This window comes from Parasteatoda tepidariorum, chromosome 6 (assembly GCF_982258835.1).
Source record: "Parasteatoda tepidariorum strain Cologne lab strain chromosome 6, Ptep-v5.0, whole genome shotgun sequence".
Classification (NCBI taxonomy): Eukaryota; Metazoa; Arthropoda; class Arachnida; order Araneae; family Theridiidae; genus Parasteatoda; species Parasteatoda tepidariorum.
In genome coordinates, this window is record NC_141760.1 from 37,357,432 (window position 1) to 37,378,122 (window position 20,691).

At 28.4% G+C, this 20,691-nt stretch overlaps 1 long non-coding RNA gene across 1 annotated transcript; it reads left to right on the forward strand.

The window, feature by feature from the left end:
• Nucleotides 1-288: 288 nt before the first annotated feature.
• On the forward strand, nucleotides 289-12,457 carry LOC107444073 (uncharacterized). Its single transcript, XR_001584074.4, has 3 exons — nucleotides 289-421; nucleotides 9,398-9,496; nucleotides 11,978-12,457. It is a non-coding gene; the product is annotated as an uncharacterized LOC107444073 (long non-coding RNA).
• The last annotated feature ends 8,234 nt before the right edge of the window (nucleotides 12,458-20,691 follow it).

Below are 20,691 nucleotides of genomic sequence, written 5' to 3' on the forward strand. Positions count from 1 at the left end.
CCCCCCCCCAAAAAAAAAGGTAATAAAAGAACATGGAAATATACGTTTTATGCTAATTAAATTCTCTTTTATGAAGAACATGATTTAATATTTATATTCAGGCTTTGCAAATTAGTTTCTATGACTAAAAAAATTATTAACTGCGTACTTTTATATTCAAGTATTTTCCTCTAATGAAAGCGATGCATGCGAATTTCCCAAACACCTGTAACTTTTTGGTGTTATTTTATTTCATTTTTCTTCAGTCAAACTGTCATTGCATTGTTTCTCTTTGTTAAAAAGAAATCACGTGACCGCAACGTCATTTAGTCTCTTAGCAACCCTAATTTTTTCAGGGCATTCTTCAATGCCTAGCAATATTTGCTTTTACAACACCAAATCTCATGGTCAATAACTGGATTACCCATACGTGGGAATTCAGGTAAAATTTTCTTATTTTCACTTTATTTTAACTTTATTTTTAATACTTTTATAATTATTTAAATACAATTATGTGCTGACTATCTCTATCTGAGAATGTTTTTTATTTGTATACTTTTATAACAATTTTGTACCTCGTTATGAAGCGTAAACAATTTCGTTATTATTAAAGATTACTTTATTGATGTGAACAACGGAAAATTTAAAATACGTGTGTGCTTTTAAAATCTTGTATTTTTCAAATAAACATTTTACAAATAATTGAACTTATCATTAAAATAATTTTTATTTAATTAAAATAAATTTATTTTTCTGTAAATGTAAGCAAGGAAAATATGTGTTTTATCGATTTTCATGCAAATAGCGTTTGTTGTGGAGGGAGTAGTAAAAAGATTGCATATAAAATGCTTACGTTCAAATTAGACTTTAAAAAAAACATATAGGATAGGTACAGATTGGTAATCAAAAAGAAACATTTAAAAAAATGACATTTAAAAAAATTCAGTAAGGTAGAGTTGAATATTAAAATATATTTAATAAAAATTCTTATTTTTATCTAATATTCGTAATTTTTAATATTTTTATTAGAAAATTTTAACTTCCACTTTTGTATTTTCATTTCTTGTGTATCATTGAAATTAAATTTTAATTTCATCTAAAACTATATTTTATGTAAAAAAACTAAACCCATATATGTAAACAAATATGTTTGCAATGAGTATATTGAAATTGAACAGCTCAGTGGAAAGTTATAATTCTCATTAAAATTAAACTAAATGTTTCAAAAGTTAAAGGCATAAGTTTAAACAAATACTTATGCATAGATTATTGAAATTCAAGGTCTTACATGGAAAATAATTATTATATTTAAAATTACTGTGCAAAAGTTGAAGACATTAATTTTAAGAAATATTTTTGCATAGATTATTGAAATTGAAGAGCTTACACAGAAAGTAATTATTTTTTTGAAAATTAAATTTCATGTTTCAAAAGTTGGAAACATCTATTCAAATAAATACTTTTTCATATATCATTGAAATTGCAGAGTTTACTGAAAATAATTATTTTATTTAAATTTAAACTAATCTGCAAAAGTTAAAGACATAAATTTAAACATATATTTTGCTCAGAGAATTGAAAGTGAAGAGCATGGTGGAAAAAAGGTACTATCAAATTTCAAATAAAGCGAAACTTTCGTTTTAAGGGTTTATATGTTTAGATATAAACCCTTAAAACGAAATTCTTTTTTCTATCAGTCATTAAACAAGATGATTTTTAATGAGAAAATATGCTAAACAGGTTTTGGTGAATTTTCTAGAAATGATGCCCCTAAAAATTTTATTGAATCTTATATCATTATAAGTTCTTTAACTGCGTTGAACAAATAATAGTTTAGTTTAAAAACCTGCTGTTTTTTGCATACAACCAAAAGCACTAAATGGAACCGTATCGAGTCAAATCAGCTTTGATTTACTTTCGAAAATTTGAACATGATGGAAATTTTTGATTTATTGAAGAAAAAAAATTAATGTTCATATCAAAATTGAGGGAATTTTTTATTTTATTTCACTCAGTTTTTCCAGAAGTGCATAATTAACATGTTCTGCATCAAGGATTCATTTCATTCTATTTCATTTAAATTTAGTTTAATTTAATTTTCTATTTATTTCAATTAATTTTAATTAATTCTATAAAGAGAACTAGATATTAACATTTCATATATATAATAAACACATAAAAAGTATTTTTTAGGGAGTTTAGTTAACATTATAATGATACTTCCGAAAAGATTATGTTGCGCCATTACGAATGATACATTAAGTAGATTTGAATTACGTTCTTATTAACTTTTTTAACAACAAGAAGATACTTATTAATAAATTTAATTTGGGAATTTATGAATCAAAAGGCTTACTTTTAATTAAAAAGTAGATCAGAAGTTTGTACTATTAAATAAAGATAATAGTAATTCTACAATAGTACTATGAAGCAAATAATAATAGGCAAGCAAAGCAATTGATAAAAATCTGAAATGGTTATAATTGTAAACACTTAATTGGTATATGTGTAATTGTATATAATCCGACTCCATAGCTTTGATAATGGAGAAAGAGTCTATATTTAATTTTGACCTTGCATCTTACTGGCATACATAAATGTCATTAAAATTAAAATGTTATTTTCATAGCATTAAATTTACAGTATGTTTTACTTTCCATAAAAGAGATTCATACATTTTATGATATAACGTCAATGGTCAAAACAAAATTATTTTTAAGTATGGAAAATTCAAAATGAAGAATAAAACAAAGAAAAATTAAAGACGTATGAAAAAGGGGGAAATAATAAGTAAAAAAATAACAAACAACAGTTAAAAAAAAAAGAAAAAAAAAGGTGAAATTTTATTTAGAAAACCGGAAAAAAAAGATATAATCTTTTCATCAGCCCACACGATTACTTTCTTCGTGCTTTCTTGTATATATATATATATATATATATATATATATATATATATATATATATATATATATATATATATATATATATATATATATATATATATATATATATATATATATATATATATATATATATATATATATATATACATACATATCTGATGTCCTTCCTTTTATTAAGTTTGATTTTGAGTAAACCCAGAGCGGATTTATGCCTGCTTTCCAATAAAACTTCGTTATTTATTCTTTTTTCCGGCCTTGAAATAGTTAAATTTATGTTATACAAGCTAATCACAATTTTTTCCTCTAAACGTTCAATGGGTTGTGTAATAATGAAATTACATAAATGTTTTTTTTTAATTTTCGTAAAATTTTGAAATTTTCTCATCTTTTAAAATTTTAAGCTAACAATTTTTAATTTAAAAACAAGTTTCCCATTTTTTTTCGACAAAGGAATTCAAAATCCTTCAGATTTTTTAGAGGAACTCTGAGATTGTAAATAAAACTTATTGTAACTTGTTAATATATTAATCGATGAAAGATTGGAAAATATTTAATGTAAAGAAAGAAGTTTGACCAATAAACTAGATTTTATGACAGACAGTTGAAATTGTTTCCAGTCAAGTTCTTAATTTATCTTTGAAGCTGAAAATGAATGAAATAAACTCAATTTTGGTTTTCGAAAGAAAAAAAATTCTGCTATGAACGTTGAGAATAGTTATAAAAGAAAATTTTCTGTTCGTAAATTTAGTAATTTTATTTTGAATTGAAAAATTAAATTAAAAATACTAATGTTATTTTTCATTAATGCTTATACTTTTAATAATTCCTTCAATGTATTGATGGATTATTTTTAATTTTTCTACTTTTATTAATAAGCATTTTTAATAAATAAATTTGAAAAATTTACCGAATTATAAAATTAATTATGGATAATTGGTTAGATAAAAATATAATTGCAGATTTAAAAATAATTACTGAATTATTGTTCCCAAAACCCCTGTGACCTTTCCATGGAACCCTAGGGTTCCTTGGAACACCTTTTAAGAACCGCTGATATAAAAGCTGGATGAAAATTTTTCTTCATTTATGTTTTCTTCATGTTCACACACATTATTTGCTTTACGGTAAGTAAAGGGAATTTCTGGAATTGTAGGAAATTATGTACTCACATGTGTTATTTCTACGTTCACGTATAATGGTATATTACTTCACGTATAATACTTAAGTATAATCACGTATAATAATTTAAAGTGAATGGAGATAACACAATGAATTTCTAATTTCATTGCGTTTCTAGAAATGATCTTCAGTTATTTTAAATCAAATTATGTGTATTTATGATTAAGAAATAACATCTTAAAATATCATATTTTTGATGTTATGAAGAATATTTATAATAATTTCATCACTATGCAGTTTATTAAACATTTTATCGAGAGTAAAAAAAATAATTAAATTTAAAATTTCAAAATCATGTGCTTCATTATTCCATCAGATAACAATCAAGCTATAATATTTTCAATTTATTAATTGCTTGTTTTTACATGCATTAGTAGATAAGTAGAATATTTCTGAATAAATTCATTTATTCCTGTCCAAATTTTTTTTTCCGTGAAAACATTCTACCAAACCAAATGTAGGTTGAAATTAGAAAAAAAATTAAATAAATTAAATTAAAAAAAAAAGTTTAGAGGAACTCTTTATTGCAGCGGTTGTCAGATAGTGTTCTGTGGAACCCTAAGGTTCCGAAGAAGGGTCACTGAGGATTCGAGAGTTTGGGACTTTTTTTACCAGTTATTATTTTCGAAACATGAAAGTAAATTTATATCCGACCCATTATTTATTGAATATTTTCGTTATTTTTATGAAATTATTTAATTAAAATTTTTGTGAAGAAAGAAATGCAAAATGAAAAAAATTGTGATAACAATATATTGAATGAATAATGAAAAGGACATATTTATGAAAAAAAGTGCATTAATGCTTTGTATGGAACAAAAATAACCAAATTCAGCAATGAAGAAATATGTCTGTCTAATAACCATTCTTAACGCTTATGTCAGTTTTTTCTTGGCTTTATTTAAATGAAAACCAAGTTTTAGCTCATGTCTATTCAGTTCATAAGCAAACTAAAATCAAATTAGATGACTATATGCCGCTCTAGACCTGTAAATTTAAAAGTCTGATATTACGTGAAGATGAAAAATTTCATTTTTTTATTCATTTATAAGGTATTTTCAAACTAATTAATGAAATTTCAATCATTAAATATTTTCATTTATTGAATAAGTCTCAAGGTTGCGTCAAAAGATTATCGATCACTTACATTTCCAAAGGCGAAAAAATTGGAAACCATTGCTTTATAGAGACGATACCAAATTTCCTCTGGTCTTTTTGGTACGAGTGGCTCCATGAATGTTTTGCTTCTTAGTTAAGCAACAAATAATTACTAATAATTAGTGAATGCAAAGACTAAACTCTTTAAAGATTCTTAGATTTTAAAATAACATCATAAAAAAGCTTAGAAAGTACCCTTCATATAAACCCTAGCAGCAAAATAACTTCGGAACTCATTGGGCCAATATTCACCAATCTTGGCTGAACAAGGTTTTAAAGGGCAATTATTTTGCCAATATTGGACCGATATAGAAATGTCCATTAATGGGAGAATTCCAGATATTGATTAAAAAATAATTTTGTTTTTCGCACATTCTCGCGTGTAGCGTCCAATCGTACATGAGATTTCCCTCATGTTTACAATCTGCGGAAAATTTTTTATATCAGACAAAATACGAGAGTGTGCCTAATAGTCCATCATGCTAATAGCCAAATATAAATATATTACATTTGCTTTTATGAGCACATGAGTTTTTTTCTTTGTCTATGGTATCGTTCCTACGAAGAAAAGCAGAATATCTTACTATTTAGGATATCCGAAAACCAAATCCTTTTTCATTATACAGTTTCTAAATGAGAAAAAAAAACACAGTACAAATGATAGTTTTAATTTTATTGATAAGCGTGTTTTTTTTTAAAAAATATTTTCGCCAAAACTACAATCGTATTGTTTATTTTTGTGTGCTACTGTCAAGAATGATATTTTTTGTTCTGCTTTAACCTAAGTAAAATCATATAGGACGAAATACATCTACAGTAGTTTACATGTATCCAGTTTAAGAGTTCACATTTTTCAGAGTTTCTGTCTGGAATTGAGTCAGAACAAAACAAGCAATTGTTTGTTAATAATCTAACATAAAAACATATTACAACGACATAACAGCTCCCTATATTTGCAACAATTGAAATAAGTGCTAAAAACTGGCAAACAAAATTTTTTGAAAAAGTCTGGTAAGTATCAAATTAAAGATCAAGATTGAAAATTGTGAATGTACAGACGATTTTATTTTATTCTAGCTGAATACCTGTTCAATAAAAAAATCTTTAAATCTAGCACTACTGTAGCATTCACTAAACTGAAAACAAATATACAAACGCAACCAATAAAACTAAAATACATGATTCTAATATTTATTTATTTATATTTGTTTTTTGTCCTTGCCGGTAGCTTTACCTTATTAGATTAAGCCAAAAATGTTTTTAGAAGTGGATCCCATCAAAATAAAGATAAACTGTATTCAGCATCTTTTGGAATGGTGTTATTGTTCGGGGTCAACTCAGGATAGTAAATATTTAACGGAATCAGGCAAATTTACCCCTTTTGAAGGGCCGTAGAAGCCTATTTCAATTGTATTGATATTAGAACTGCAAAGTAATGATGCAGTTTTAACAGGTCTCAAATCTGTCAGTGTTATACATTTTACCTATATAAATATATTTGGTACCTATTAAACTGTCCTAATTACCATTATACCAGTAGTGCATATTACCAAAATTTTTGAAGCATATATCATTGGCGTCAGTAATAGTATGTATGGAGAATTTTTATGTTGCAACAAGACAAATTAGTAGTATATCTCCGTTAATTTTACTTTATAGTACATAGTTTTTCTTTTATTTAATTTAATTAGTAGCTATTACAAAAATAAAGTTAGCATTGGTGTCAAATTAGTATAGCCATTTTTTTTTCTTAAGATTTTCTGGGTTCGAATCCAGAACAAGGCATTCATGTTCTTTCATTCTCTGTACTATATGTCCTTACTGTGGCAGCAACGTTGGCCCGCATTATGCTGCCCCTGAGTGGCCAACAAATCTGCCCTACTGATATCTGCATGACGAGTGTCATGGGCATTCTAAAATAAACTTTTCTCTAGAACGAATTATAATATTTTCCCGTTAATTTTGCTTTTAAGAATACAGTTTTTTTTTTGGTTCATTCAGAACCTATTATCAAAACTAATTCAGATCAAAGGCGTCATAAACAGCTTAGCGAATTTTTACACTTCTCTTAAAAGAATTAAAACCATTTCTTTATTGATTTTGCTTTTTAGTACATAGCTAATTTTTTTACTTCGAATAGGGCCTATTACGAAAACTAATTAAGATTCATTGGTCAATATATGTTATGTGATTTTTTAAGCTTCTTCTAAATTACTTAGCAACAATTCGTCCTTTATTTTGTTTTATATTAGATAGCTTATTTGCTTATTTCAAATAGAACATATAGCTGTCGGACTAACCATGGGAGGTTTTCCTTGTCTTCTTAACCATGTAATGCAAATGTGGATTAGTTCCACCGAAAAGTCCCCCACGAAGGCTAGTTTGTCCCGATGCTTGATTCAGAAGTTTCCTTGCCTTCTGGGTTGGATTCAAAATTACTAGGCTGTGGAGATGAAAAGTGATAGTCGTAAACCCGGAATTCGGCTATTCAATACCGACTATAAAATAAAAAAAATTACCACATGCTATCGAAATTAATCATGCATTATTAGTGACAATAATAGTATGGTGATATTTTATGACTCTCCTGAACGAGTTAGTATTTTCAATTTAATTAAATTATTTTGACTTTAAATTATTTAGTTTTAAGAAACATCTTTTTAAAGCATATCTATAAACAAAATAAACACGTGCCTTCTAAAAGCTTCAGAAATACTAATTTGCTGATGTAATCCGCCTATGCCATCACGTTCAGGTTGATCTGGGAATTTATCTGACATAGCAAATAAAAACAATTAGGTATTAAGGAACGAGCAATAAACTCCTTTTTTTAATGATAACTATAAGTTAGAAAACCACACTGATGTTATTTTTACTATGTAAGAAAAAAAAAGCGATAAAAAAACAGATTTTTTTTCATTAATAACTGATTTTAAACCAATTAGAGAATTCAATTTTTTCAAATTTCTCACCCGAATGATCTGTTTGAAATTTTCAAAGAATTTTTTGAATTGGGAGCTAGAATTACTACTTCCACCCACTGTCCATGTTTAATAAGCGGTCCTGGAGTAAAAGTTCAGTAAATTGCATTATTATTCCCGATTGAACTGCCATTTCTTTTATTTAAACAATAAATTTATTAAATTAAAATAAAGAAAATCAAAAAACATACTTAAAGGCAAAAAAAACGTTTGGCAATTTTCCAAAATCGCGTCAACGCCAGCCAATACATATCATCCCGTTTCTCACAAGCAGTGATGTCATTTTTGACCAATAGCTGATCTTTGAAATTTAATCGATCGAAAAAATTTCGGCAACATTCGGAGCAGTTTGTTTTTCACAAAACATATATGGAGTGAAAAAAACATGTTATTCAACAAGTTTTTTGCCTTACTAGAATGCAACTTAGCTATTTTATTTGTGATAAGTACCAATAGTTTCTTTGCCTTTTTAGAATATTTTTTGAAATCGCACAATCTAACATCTAAGAACATTACCAATTCATTCATTATTTAGAGAAGGATGAAATATTTTCTCTTGCTATTTTAATTTATTTCTAAAATAAATATTTCAATAGCTGCCATCACATTTCAGTTTTAAGGTCCACCGAATTGGTTCAAGGTATTATTTTGAGTCATGACATTTTATTTCTACTGAATAAGGCTGCGATGACCTGGCTGGTAGGACGTTGGGCCCATGTCCAAGAGATCGTGAGTTCAATCTCCGCCAACCGAAAACTCCCCGTATTATAAAAGGTGACTGGTGCATGTTAAATCTGTCGGGTCAAAAAGTCATCCGTGTTCCCATAACAGCTCTGGGGTACCGTTCTCTGGTTCAGGACAAAATTACAATCTGTGGATGAAGAACTGAATGTAAGAATGGGTTCACCCTATAAACGGGCAGTGACGTGTGTCTGGCTGAAATCGTATTCTTTTCTGTAGACGTCGTCACAGTAAAACAAGAGACACGCCCTCTGCTTTAAACTCGCTTGGTTTCACCAAGCAGGCTTGCTGGTCATGAGTTTGGCATTAGAAACATCAACATATTTCTACTAAATACCAATGCTAATAAATCTGGAGGAAATATCCTTGTAAAATGGATCTTTATTCTATATCCTTTATACACAGGAAGTTTATTTAAAACTAAAAAATAAAAATATATTTCTCTATTATTTGCAGTGAAGGAAAAATCTTCAACTAATATGGAATTTTCTCCTTCTTTATCAAGAGCTTCAGTCAAATCAGTGTCTTCCAATTATTCTGTAGAGGAGTTGCAAGGTGAGTGAATTAGAACGAAATTTAATATACAAGAAATATTAAAATACAAGGTATATAAGAAATATAAAAATTCTAATGGAAATACGGTAAGGAATGAACAATTTTTATAATTTGCCGTATATCTTATTGGTGTTAAAAATTTTAAGTCGAACTAAGCCGAATTCTGTTTAAAATTTGGTGAGAATGTAGTGCATTATTTTTAAAATATAACCTAACAAAATTTATCAATCGTTTTTAGATATAAAATCTACTTTCATAATCTTCTACATAGCTATAAGTATTATGAAATTCTGATTTTAGATACAGAAATTTGATCTTGCATCAAAATTTAAAAGGAATTAACTATTACTCATTTCAAATTCGCTACAACCTTTATTAAGTGTTAAGTTGAACGTTATATGTAATTGTACAATTGCAAGCGATGGATCAGACAATCAGTTTAGATACACACGCGTGACACCGCTTGAAGGTATCCAACTAAGACTGATCCATAAATTGATTCAGCGTAATTATAAACGCAAGGTTTAAAGCTGTAATGTTAATATGCCATGAACAACTATGTGATTGGACTCAATCATTTGATAAGTTGCAAGTACCCAATTGTGTAAATACTTTTTGAACTTGCCTGCACGATGCCATGATTAAACTTGAACAAAAATGTGACTCTATGTAATGTTTTACTATTAGATTGCAGAATTTTTTTTACAATATTTATGGTTCAAGTTACCGATATTATTTGATCAATATTGAACAGTTTTTACTGTTTTGAGGCAGGTTGACTATTTAATCATACAATTGATGTCGAGCAAAAATTTAGTTTCGCAATAATGCAAGAAAGGGATATTTTAGTGAAATATATTGTAAATATTTATCTTTGACTGAAATAGCTTTGTACCGCTGTATTACTCGTATGTATTAAAAAACCAGAAAAAAAATATAATTTAATGTTCTTCCTAAAGTGAAGTTGCCCTATATATTATGATACTTACTTACTTACTTCTCGGCTCTACAGTCTATGAAGGACCTTGGCCTCCTTTTCCACACAGCTCCACTTTTTCCGGTCCTTGGTCTTTTCCTCCAATTTTTGATTTTTTTTTCCAGATCTCTTTCTACCTTATCAAGCCATCTTTTCCTAAGCTGTCCGATCGTTTTCCTTCCCACTAGTTTTCCTTTATAGATTTTCTTTATATAGTTTACTCTAAATTACTACTAATTCTCCGAAAATCCCTACCTTTTATTGGTCCATATATTTTCCTGATAACCTTTCTTTCAACAGTAATAAAGATTTTTTCTTCATTCTGAATGGTTGTCCAAGTTTCTGCTGCATATATGTCAATGGGTCTAATTATTGTTTTATATAATTGTAGTTTAAATTTTCGTGAGAGCAGAGAAGATTTCAACAACTTAAGCATTGAAAAGTAATATCTGTTTCCAGCAGCCAGTCTAGCTTTTATCTCTGGATTTAATTCTTCCTTTTTTTTCCAGTGATAATTGAGCCAAGATATTTGAATTCTGTCCTCCTTTCAAAACCAAGTTCAGTATTTACGGCACTCACGATTGTTTCGTTTTCTCTGTCCACAACAACGCATTTAGTTTTTTCCCTGTAAACCAAAAGTCAGACTGTTTTTGCTCACTTTTTTAAATCTATATACGTTTTTATTAGACATTTTTCTGTTCTAGAGATTAAGTCCAGTTCATCTGCAAATGCAAAAATTTGTAATGATCGGTTTATAATTGTTTTCCCTCGACTAGAATAAATCTTTCTAATAATGTGTCCTAAACAAAAATTAAAGAGTGTTATCGATAGACTCCTTGTCTTAATCCTGTTTTAATTCCAAAATTTGATATTTTTCGTCACGCTTTCCTTACCAATGATTAAACTTTCTCAATATTAATAGAATTTTTTTTCATTCCTTCTTCACAAAATAAAAATTTGTGACCTCTGATTTTATTTATTTTTACTTTTATTTTGAAAAGGAATCTAATAATGTATGTTAAAATGGATCAATACTGTAAAAATTATATATAAATGTCAAGAAATTCAATAATTTTTTTGAAAAAAAGATAAAGGGTCACCCTTGATTTTTAATTAGTTAGTGTAATGATAGAAAAGATAAGCGGAGTTTTGATAAATGTCCATTGGTAATGGAGCTTTTATAAATATCCATTCATTTCAAGGTAATGTTCCAGCTTTAATGTCTTACTCTATCATTGCGTTGTGTATTTATAATAAAGTAAACTGTGAGTAGAGGTTAAGGTTCCAAAATTTCGTAATTCCTTAAGTCCCAGACAAACTGGTATTCCTCGTTCCGTAGTTTGGTTGTCTTCAAACGGTCATCGGGTATAAAGCCCCGGTCTTAAGCATTTTGTATCTTGTTTGTCAAAACTTTGCGTCTAAACTTGTTTTGTCTGAAATTTGTCTGTTTAAGCAAATGCGCAAATTTGTCTGAACTTATATAGTTTTAAATTCATTCATTGCAGAAAAAATAGGTGAGCTGAGAAAACAGCACAGCCAAAATGTGGGTGAATTTCTCAAAGTTCAAACTATACAAAGAGAACGGATGATACAGTGTTTGGAAGAAAAACTAGCCGCTCGACGAGATAAAAGAGAAAGAAAAGTAGAACAGATACCACCTGTTTCGATTTAGTACTGACTGATTGTTCAGATTTTGTATTATATTTCACCAATGATTAGACATGAATTGTGATACATGCTTTAAGGTTGTTATACGTAGTGTTTGGTTACTTTTTTTAAGTAAGCTCACGAGACTGAAACTTGGTGTGTTCATCAAAGTAACTATCATACTAACAGTCTGCTTATTATACCTTTTAGAACAGATGATTTCTGGATGCAAAGTATATTCAGTTAATCAAAGTTTCATATATGTAACAAGTGCCGTGTGTAAAATCAGCATAAAAATGTTTCGCCAAATAAAGTCATGCATGAAGATTTAATGAAAATATATGATAAGTGGAAATTATATAAGGCATTTCTACTGTTTATGGTTGCCATATTGGCAAACTTTGAAAGCGTTTAACCAACACCTCCTAGAATAAGGAAGGCCTCAGCACGGATCAAATTAGTAGTCCGATGTGACGAAGTTAACTGCGCAGTTGATGAAAAATAAGAAAGATGTCATTACGTTTGGGGTACTAAGCTGCGCAGTGGTTGAAAATACGAAATAAGTCATTACGTTTGGACTACTAAAGGATATTTATGGTAACCCGTGCAGAGGCCTACTCTTTTCTAGGAGGTGTTGGTTTAACTCGGTTAAAAGATTCAAGCAGTTCAAAGAATTTTCGTTAAAAGTCTTGGTGTCACTTACATTTACTCCATTTTTTTAAATTTTTTAGAAGTGTAAATTTTTTTTAATAATTGAAAACTGGCTGTTACAAACGTAACATATTGTGTTACGCCTGCAACATCTTGTTTTTAATTTTAAGCAAATCAAACTTATTAAAAATTGGAATAATGCGAAGAACAAACTTATTCTCATAAAAATTATTATGACTGCTCAAAGTTTTCAACTGAGTTATATGCTTTTAATTCAGCAAATTAGACATTTGTGAATAGTGACATTACACTATAGAATGTGCAAGATGTTTTCTAAGTACCCCTCTTACCATGTCTCGTATTTTTGTAATGCTTATTGAAAACTGATTGATACTGATGATCCCCACTAGGATTGAATATTTTCTAAAAAATCAAGAAGAAAATCATCATATGTGATGAAATTTACATAGTGTCAGATAATAGTATATTTAACATTTTGAATCAGCTAGTGACAATTGTTGTTTTCTCCCGCCAAGATTGTCAATTTTATTAACGATTTAGATCAGTACAAAGAATTCGGTAATGGCCAGATTAAAAAAAAAACTGTCTTTGAGGGTTTTAGTAAGACCTTCACAATCAATCGTCAGATTTTAATCTTTTTTTTTCACATACAAGAAGTTTTATCTATATCTGTTGGATTTATTTTTTAAAAAAAATATTTGTAATTAGTGAAATTTGACTAAAATCAGACAAATAAACTGGCATTAATGGTTTTAGTTTGAACTTCAAGGTGATTTCTGATATTTTCATTTTCTTATCATAAATACATGAGCTTTTGATTACTTATAATAGTCATAATATTGATTGCCATAATATTGATTGCCTTCGTACTGATTCATCTGATTTTCATTAAAAAAAATTCCTTCCTTCTTAAAAAAATCCATAATGACCAAGATTTATTCATTTTGATAAAGATTTTAAAAATATATGTGTTAAGAGAGGTAACTAGAGAACATACTTCATAACTGGTTTGTCATTTCCTTTTTAAAATTATGCTCAATACATATTTGACTGTACTTTAATTGATAATTTGTTGTTAGTATTTAGCATCTGTGCTTTCATTTAAAATTTTATAAAGTTTAAATTTGAATTTTGTTTAATTTGCGCGATTGTATATGATGCAAATTATTCAGTTTTACTTTATACTTTACGCACAATTGTAATGTATTTTGATCAAATATCAAATTGTAAATACAATTGATAATGATAATCTTTTTAAATTCTAATTAATTCCGCATTAAAAAGGCAATGAGTGACAAAATGGAAAACATCTTAAGATTTTAAAATATAAGATTTCAAAATTGAAATATGTCAAAAAAGATTAAGATTTAAAAGGTTAAGATATAGATTAGACAACGTGTTTGTTGAGAACCTAAAAGCTATTCCATGACTTTTTCTCATCAAGTATCAAGGAAAGAAAATCACAGCAATAAAAAAAAATCTGAAGAAGTTTTTTTAAGTGAACGTGTCTGAAATCTTCACAAGCTAGAAACTGAAAGTTTTAAGTATCAAGAAATATTTTTAAGCAATAGAAAATTAACTAAATGTTTATAATTATATCAACAGGGCTTATAAAATAAGTGCACCTATAAAGGATTAAAGGCGTATAGAGCTTTACATTTTAATTTTTTATTGGCAATAATAGGTGCATTTGTATTAAACATCAAAGATTACCTTAACAAATATTTAGTAATTAATAAAATTACAACGCACTTAATGATTAAACGTTTTCATATTTTTGGTCGAATATAACTTCATATTATCAAGATATTTATGAGCTTAAAATATTTTTGAGCTATTAAGTAACTTTATTCACTTTTCAACTATGAGTCGCATGTTTGTTTATTTTCCTTATTTATTATAAGGGCTTCATATTAAACACAAAGGTAAACATCTACACAAAAATTGATATCATAAATAAACGAATTTTACTGAGAGCGAAATAAAAAAAATGGAAAGACTTTTAAATATTTATATATTATAAGACTTTTAAATATTTATATATTTAATGTCTAGATTTTGTTCTACTTAAGTGGTTCGTGGAGCAAACTTGTAAACTAATTACTTTGTGCAGACGATATTTTAAGTTAGGAAATCAAATACAACCGTACTTTCTTCAACAAAGAAAAACTTGCTTTTTTTTTCAAAGGATTTAAATTTTTGTTTTACGAGGTATGGGGCTTTGGCAATAATCAGAAAAATATGGTCCCAAATAGTTAAGACAGCGGTCAAAAGTTGGACTCCTCAATGTTTATTTCGCTTTCTGCGCATTTGCTCATGTCATTTGAAATATTTCAGATAATTAAATAATTCTTGCTCACAATTATGGCACTCTTTTATCAAAAGATAATACTTATACAATTGTTTAATGTTTTTTATTATTTTATTTTAATAATCCATCTCTGGCCAAGAATCTGAGTTCAGCCATACCCATACGTCACACCCGTTTAAAGGGCGGACCAATTCATTCATCCACAGATCGCAATTTTTACTTCAACCAGAGAACGATCAATGTCCAATTCAGTACCCAAGAGGTATAATTTATGAGAACATGGAGAACTTTGTGACCCGACATATTTAACTTGCACCAGTCGCCACTTACAACACGGGGAGTCTTGTATCCAATGGAATATCCAATATTCAAATAAAATTCGTCAAATAGTTCTTAGGAAAAGAAAATTCAAACATACGGCAGTTCAGAGTGAGAAAAGGGAAATATATTAAGGGGCTGAAACTTTCGACCGCTCTTCAGTTTAAACTATTGGGACAATTGTTTTTGAGACTGCTGATACCCCTCATATTTTGAGAACCAAAAATTTAAATCCGTCTAAAAAAGGTTTGTTTATTCAGAGAAAGTACGTTTCTGAGTCTGATGTTGTAACTTGTCGTCAGCACAAGCTAATCTATTTAAAGTTAAATCCTCAATTTGATAACATTGCATCTCAGTATGTGAAAGTGAAAACTCAATCATTTGATTAAAGGCTATTAAGTTCTAATTTTAGTTTTGAGCACAGTACAAATATATTTTCATGGTGATCATCGTTATCTAACTTAAAAAATATTTCCATACTTGTTGAATAATTTTAAAAATTAATGCACTGATTGATTTTTCTATGCTTTTGCATTGCTATGACGTATACAATATCCTAATGAATATAAAAATGCTTTTTCGCTTTTCTTTTATATGAGTTATGTTACCAGAATAGTTGAGTTATTTATTCACGTAGTTTGAAAAATGATGGTTTGTCAATGCTAATTTTAGCTAGTACTAAATTTTAATTTTTTCAAAGTTGTATTTTTCTTAATTATTTTGTATTAATAATGTGTTAAATAAAAATGTTTTGATTTTGCTAAAAAATGTTTTTTTTTCTTTTCTTTTCCATTATTTAAGATAGTTACAAAAGTTAATTGTTAGTTTTTAAGTAAACAATTTTTACTTACAAAAACATTTATCAAAAAATTTAAATTGAAACTCATATAAGTAATGCATATAAGTAAAGCTCATATAAGTAAAGCATTTTGTATTCACCTTATTCCTGACGGAGGTTATCTCTATTATTAGCAGATGACAGTACAATAAGAGGTGTTTATAACTTGCTCTTGATCATACGAATGCATTAATTTACACTAGAGCCATTAAATTAGAGAATCCTTAATTTACTGAGCTATGACGTCATAGGAGAACTGCAAAACTTCCGGTTTGATTTGGTTATTTTTTTAGGATACTGGGTAAATTAATGCGAAAATACAAAATGTCTTAGCAAATTTAAAATGTTTTTATCCTCGCAGACACTTTAAACTCGTACTTTAAACTTATTCTCATTTTTAAGTACTCTAAATTTTCTCTGAGCCTTTGTAAATGAATACGATTTTTTTGGCAAGAAATTGAACTTTTTTTAAGGCATTTAATATTAAAAACAAAATTATCATTGCATTTGCTTAAAAATATTTTTTGTTGAATGAATAAATATTCATATTTCTACCTTTTTCTTGTGAGCAAACACGATACTTATTTTTCCATAAACTATTTTTTCTAACTTCAATTTTCCTAGAAATATGTTTAATTTATGAACTAATAATGTGCAATAGGATGTCCATGTGCGAAACTCTAAAAAAAAGTATTGCGTGAGCTTTCCTTATATAATCAGAGATACAATTTATTGATTTTTTTTAAAATCTTCAGAACATAACCTTGGTGATCTAGATTACATTTGATATTAAAAAAAGGATTTTATTCTATATCTCTTTTTGCTTAAAATAGAAAAACTTGCTTTTCGAGTACAATAAAAAAGAAACACTCTCCAAACATCACGAAAAGAATTTCAGATCTTTCAAAAACGAAGTTTTTTTTCCAATGACATATAATTTGACTTGCAGTAATATGCTACATTGATATCCTTATAATTCAATTTTATATTACAAGGAAATGTATTTGAATCAAAAATTATAACTATCCATTGAGGTTGTCAAGATGTAATTTTCACAATCTTCGTCAAGAATCATATTATTTTTTATGGTTGAGTTTTAATCATAAGAAACGATTACCAAAGCTTTGCGAATCTCTTCAAAGCTGCAGTTAAAATTTACAAGTTTAAGGAAATAATTATTTTCGCTCATTTAGTTTCCATTGATTTGTCTTATCATTCATAACTTAAAAAAATTTATAAAATGCAAATTTAAATTTAAAGAAAAATGCAAATTTATTTGGTTCACATCAAAAATCAATTTCATTGATTTTTATTCAACTGTTTTGTGATTTGCAAACAAGAGCACGCAAATACTCACATCATACTTCTACAATTCATTTCAGAAGAAAAACTTAACTTTTTACTTTTTAATTTATGAAAGAATTTTGTCACAGAAAATTGGCATAATTATAGCATCCTTAATCCAAAAATCTGAGAACATTTCTTTTTCCAATGCCCACCTGTGTTAACATCCGTCAATTCAGGCATTTACAGGGCGATTTTATTGGCCTCTCTTTCAGGGGCATCATATTAGGTGGGCCAACGTCGCTCCCAGTGAGGACAGATAGTACAGAGAAGGAAAGAGCATCCATGCCTTGCCCGGGATTCGAACCCAGAAACTTTCTGGTGCAAGGATAGTTCCATGCCCCCTACACAGGCCGGAAGGCACATCTGAGAGCAAAAATTAGCAGATTTATTTATTCGAATTTTCCGCGATCTTGCTGTTTTGCATGCTGAATGAAATCGCGTAATCAATCTGTTTAACCTATCTGATACCTGCATGTGACGCTATCGTAAGTAAATCGTAACATTTGCCGATTCGAAGGTCAATCAGGTTCGACATTCACGTGGTGTTGCTTACAAGTATTCAATTAAACTAGTAGGCTGCGCCCCCTTCTCGCTAACGCTCGCCAACCCCCGAAAATTGCTACGCAATCTTATATGGCTTGCTTCGCAAACCAAGCTCGCTTCGCTCGTTACTAACTTAGGTACATTGCAAATGCACAAAATTCTAAGAATACAAAGCACTCATTCAAATCCATATAACAACTTTTTTATAAAATAAATTACATCTTTTTAGTAAATACTAAGTAATTAAAATAAATTTGAATTCAAATAGATGACATGTAATTCGTTAAACCTATTAGAAATATGCTATAGTATAAAATCTTAAAGCGTAACAGCACGTCTGAGACTCATTTTTCCATGAATAACTAATAACAATAATAAAACAAATAAATTCGTGATATAAATCAAAAATCGTCAAATAAATTCGTAATACATAAATTCGTGAAAAAAAGCGCTTTCGACAATATACTAAAATAGGGATCTATCGACAAAGACTACTCACTTCTGCCTACCTTAATAGTATGAGATTGCCGCAGCTGATAGGGTGAATTTCGGAAGAGATGACATTTGATGAGAATGCTCTCTCTGGTTATTTCAGTTTCCGTTTTTAAAAGCGCTATATGTTGAGCCACCTCAGGTAGATTTGGCATGTGAAATTTTTAGCGGCAATCATTGGTCGATTTTCCAGCGTTGCCATTCAGGGAGTTGTAATGAGGCTTTTTTGTCGCCGTGTAAGAGAAATATATATATATATATATATATATATAGATGTGATTTAAATCACATAGTTAGACATAATCACTTTACTTCTTCTCGAGATACAAGTATTTGATGCCCATTGTAAGTATTCAATTGGAGCTCTGAGCTTGGTGGCAATATAAGTTTCAATTATTTCCTTGACCACTACAAGCAAATATCGCCAATTGGAATTTCATAATCTTTCAGACCCAGATAATCTAACAGTTGCAAAATTACAATAATTAAAATAAATGTTAAAATTTATTTTTTTAAAAACCAATCTTTTTAAGTGGAATAAAGAAAGAGAAATATCATTATTTTTGTCACAAGTAGGGCGAAAAACATTGGCGCATTACTTTCTCAGTAAAATTCAGTCACCACAAAAATACTTTCTTTTTTCAAAAGGTGAGGAGGCCTCCGTCTGTTGTTTAGGTGTGACAAAAATAAAATTAATCTTTAACTTTTTAAAATTATTTCCACTAGAAAAACTTAGGATGTTAAAACTTTTATTCTATCTTTTATTTCTTCAATTATTTACTACTCACAGGACGTTGTACCAACTGTTCTCAGTTGTTGTTTCATTAGTATTTACATAAAAGAAGTGCAGAATTATAGTCGTTCATTTCAATGAGTTAATTGAAAGAAATTTAAAGGAAGTCTTTGCGATCTCTTTCTGATGGAATATTTTCAATACTTTATAATTCTAATCATAAATGTAATTAGCTTACATCTCAATGTGTAAGATAATTATACTGTAACTTGAGAATTCGTTATGTTTTAATGTCTGTTGTCATAACTAACACGGATAAAAGTATCATGGTCACGGATTCAAAACTATTTTTTTTTAAAAAACCATCGTAATCTTTACTTATTTAGATAAATATCTTTATAAAAATATTAATTTTTCTAGGCTAGGTGATCCATGCTGAGCTCCCTGCATGTATTGAACACATTGTGAACCAAAAATATTCAAGAGTGAATAATGAATTAAGAGTCCAAACATGGCTTAGATTTAATCTAAGTTCACCATGAAAATAATTGTGTTTTCATATACAAGTAGAGAATTTTTTTGTCTTATGAATCTGGTTTAAAATTATAAAGCGTCGGAAGTCAAATATGTCTAAAACAGCCAACAATCTGATAAAAAGAAGATATTAACTTAACAGTATCGATACTTTAAACGTTAATTCGACCCAAATTTGTGGAATTCTTAATAAGGTGTTAAACTGAATCATATTCTATTCCAGTTGAACCATTATATTGTGTAACGAAATATCAGAATTACGATAATATGGTCATAGTATTAAATTATAATAAATAAAAACCATTTTCAGTTATTTAGTTTTGAGCATTTATCAATTTTTTTAGCCTTTAATTTTGAATAATTATTAAAATCAAAAGCGTAATAATAGTAGGAATAAATAATACAGAAAAATATCTAGAAATTAGGGATAAAGAAATGTGTTACATGTAAATAATGTCTTTATAATTTTTAGTATATTTATGGATACCAAAGAAATCTGGGTTTTCATGAGAGATTATACCTTGTGATTTTGTGACCAATGAATAGTCACCGAAAACAGAACGGTTTTGTGTCATTACCTTTTCATGCTATATTAAGTTACATAATTAATAGAACTGTTGTAAATCTCTTATAATATAATATGTGTATCTCGTATATTATTGTAAATCTGTGTATCTCTTATTGTAAATCTCTTTTTTGTGACCTTTTTTTCACGCATGGTGGCTAGCACCCGATAAAGAATTTGTCTGGTATACAACTAAAAGAAAAGAATCGGTGGAAAATG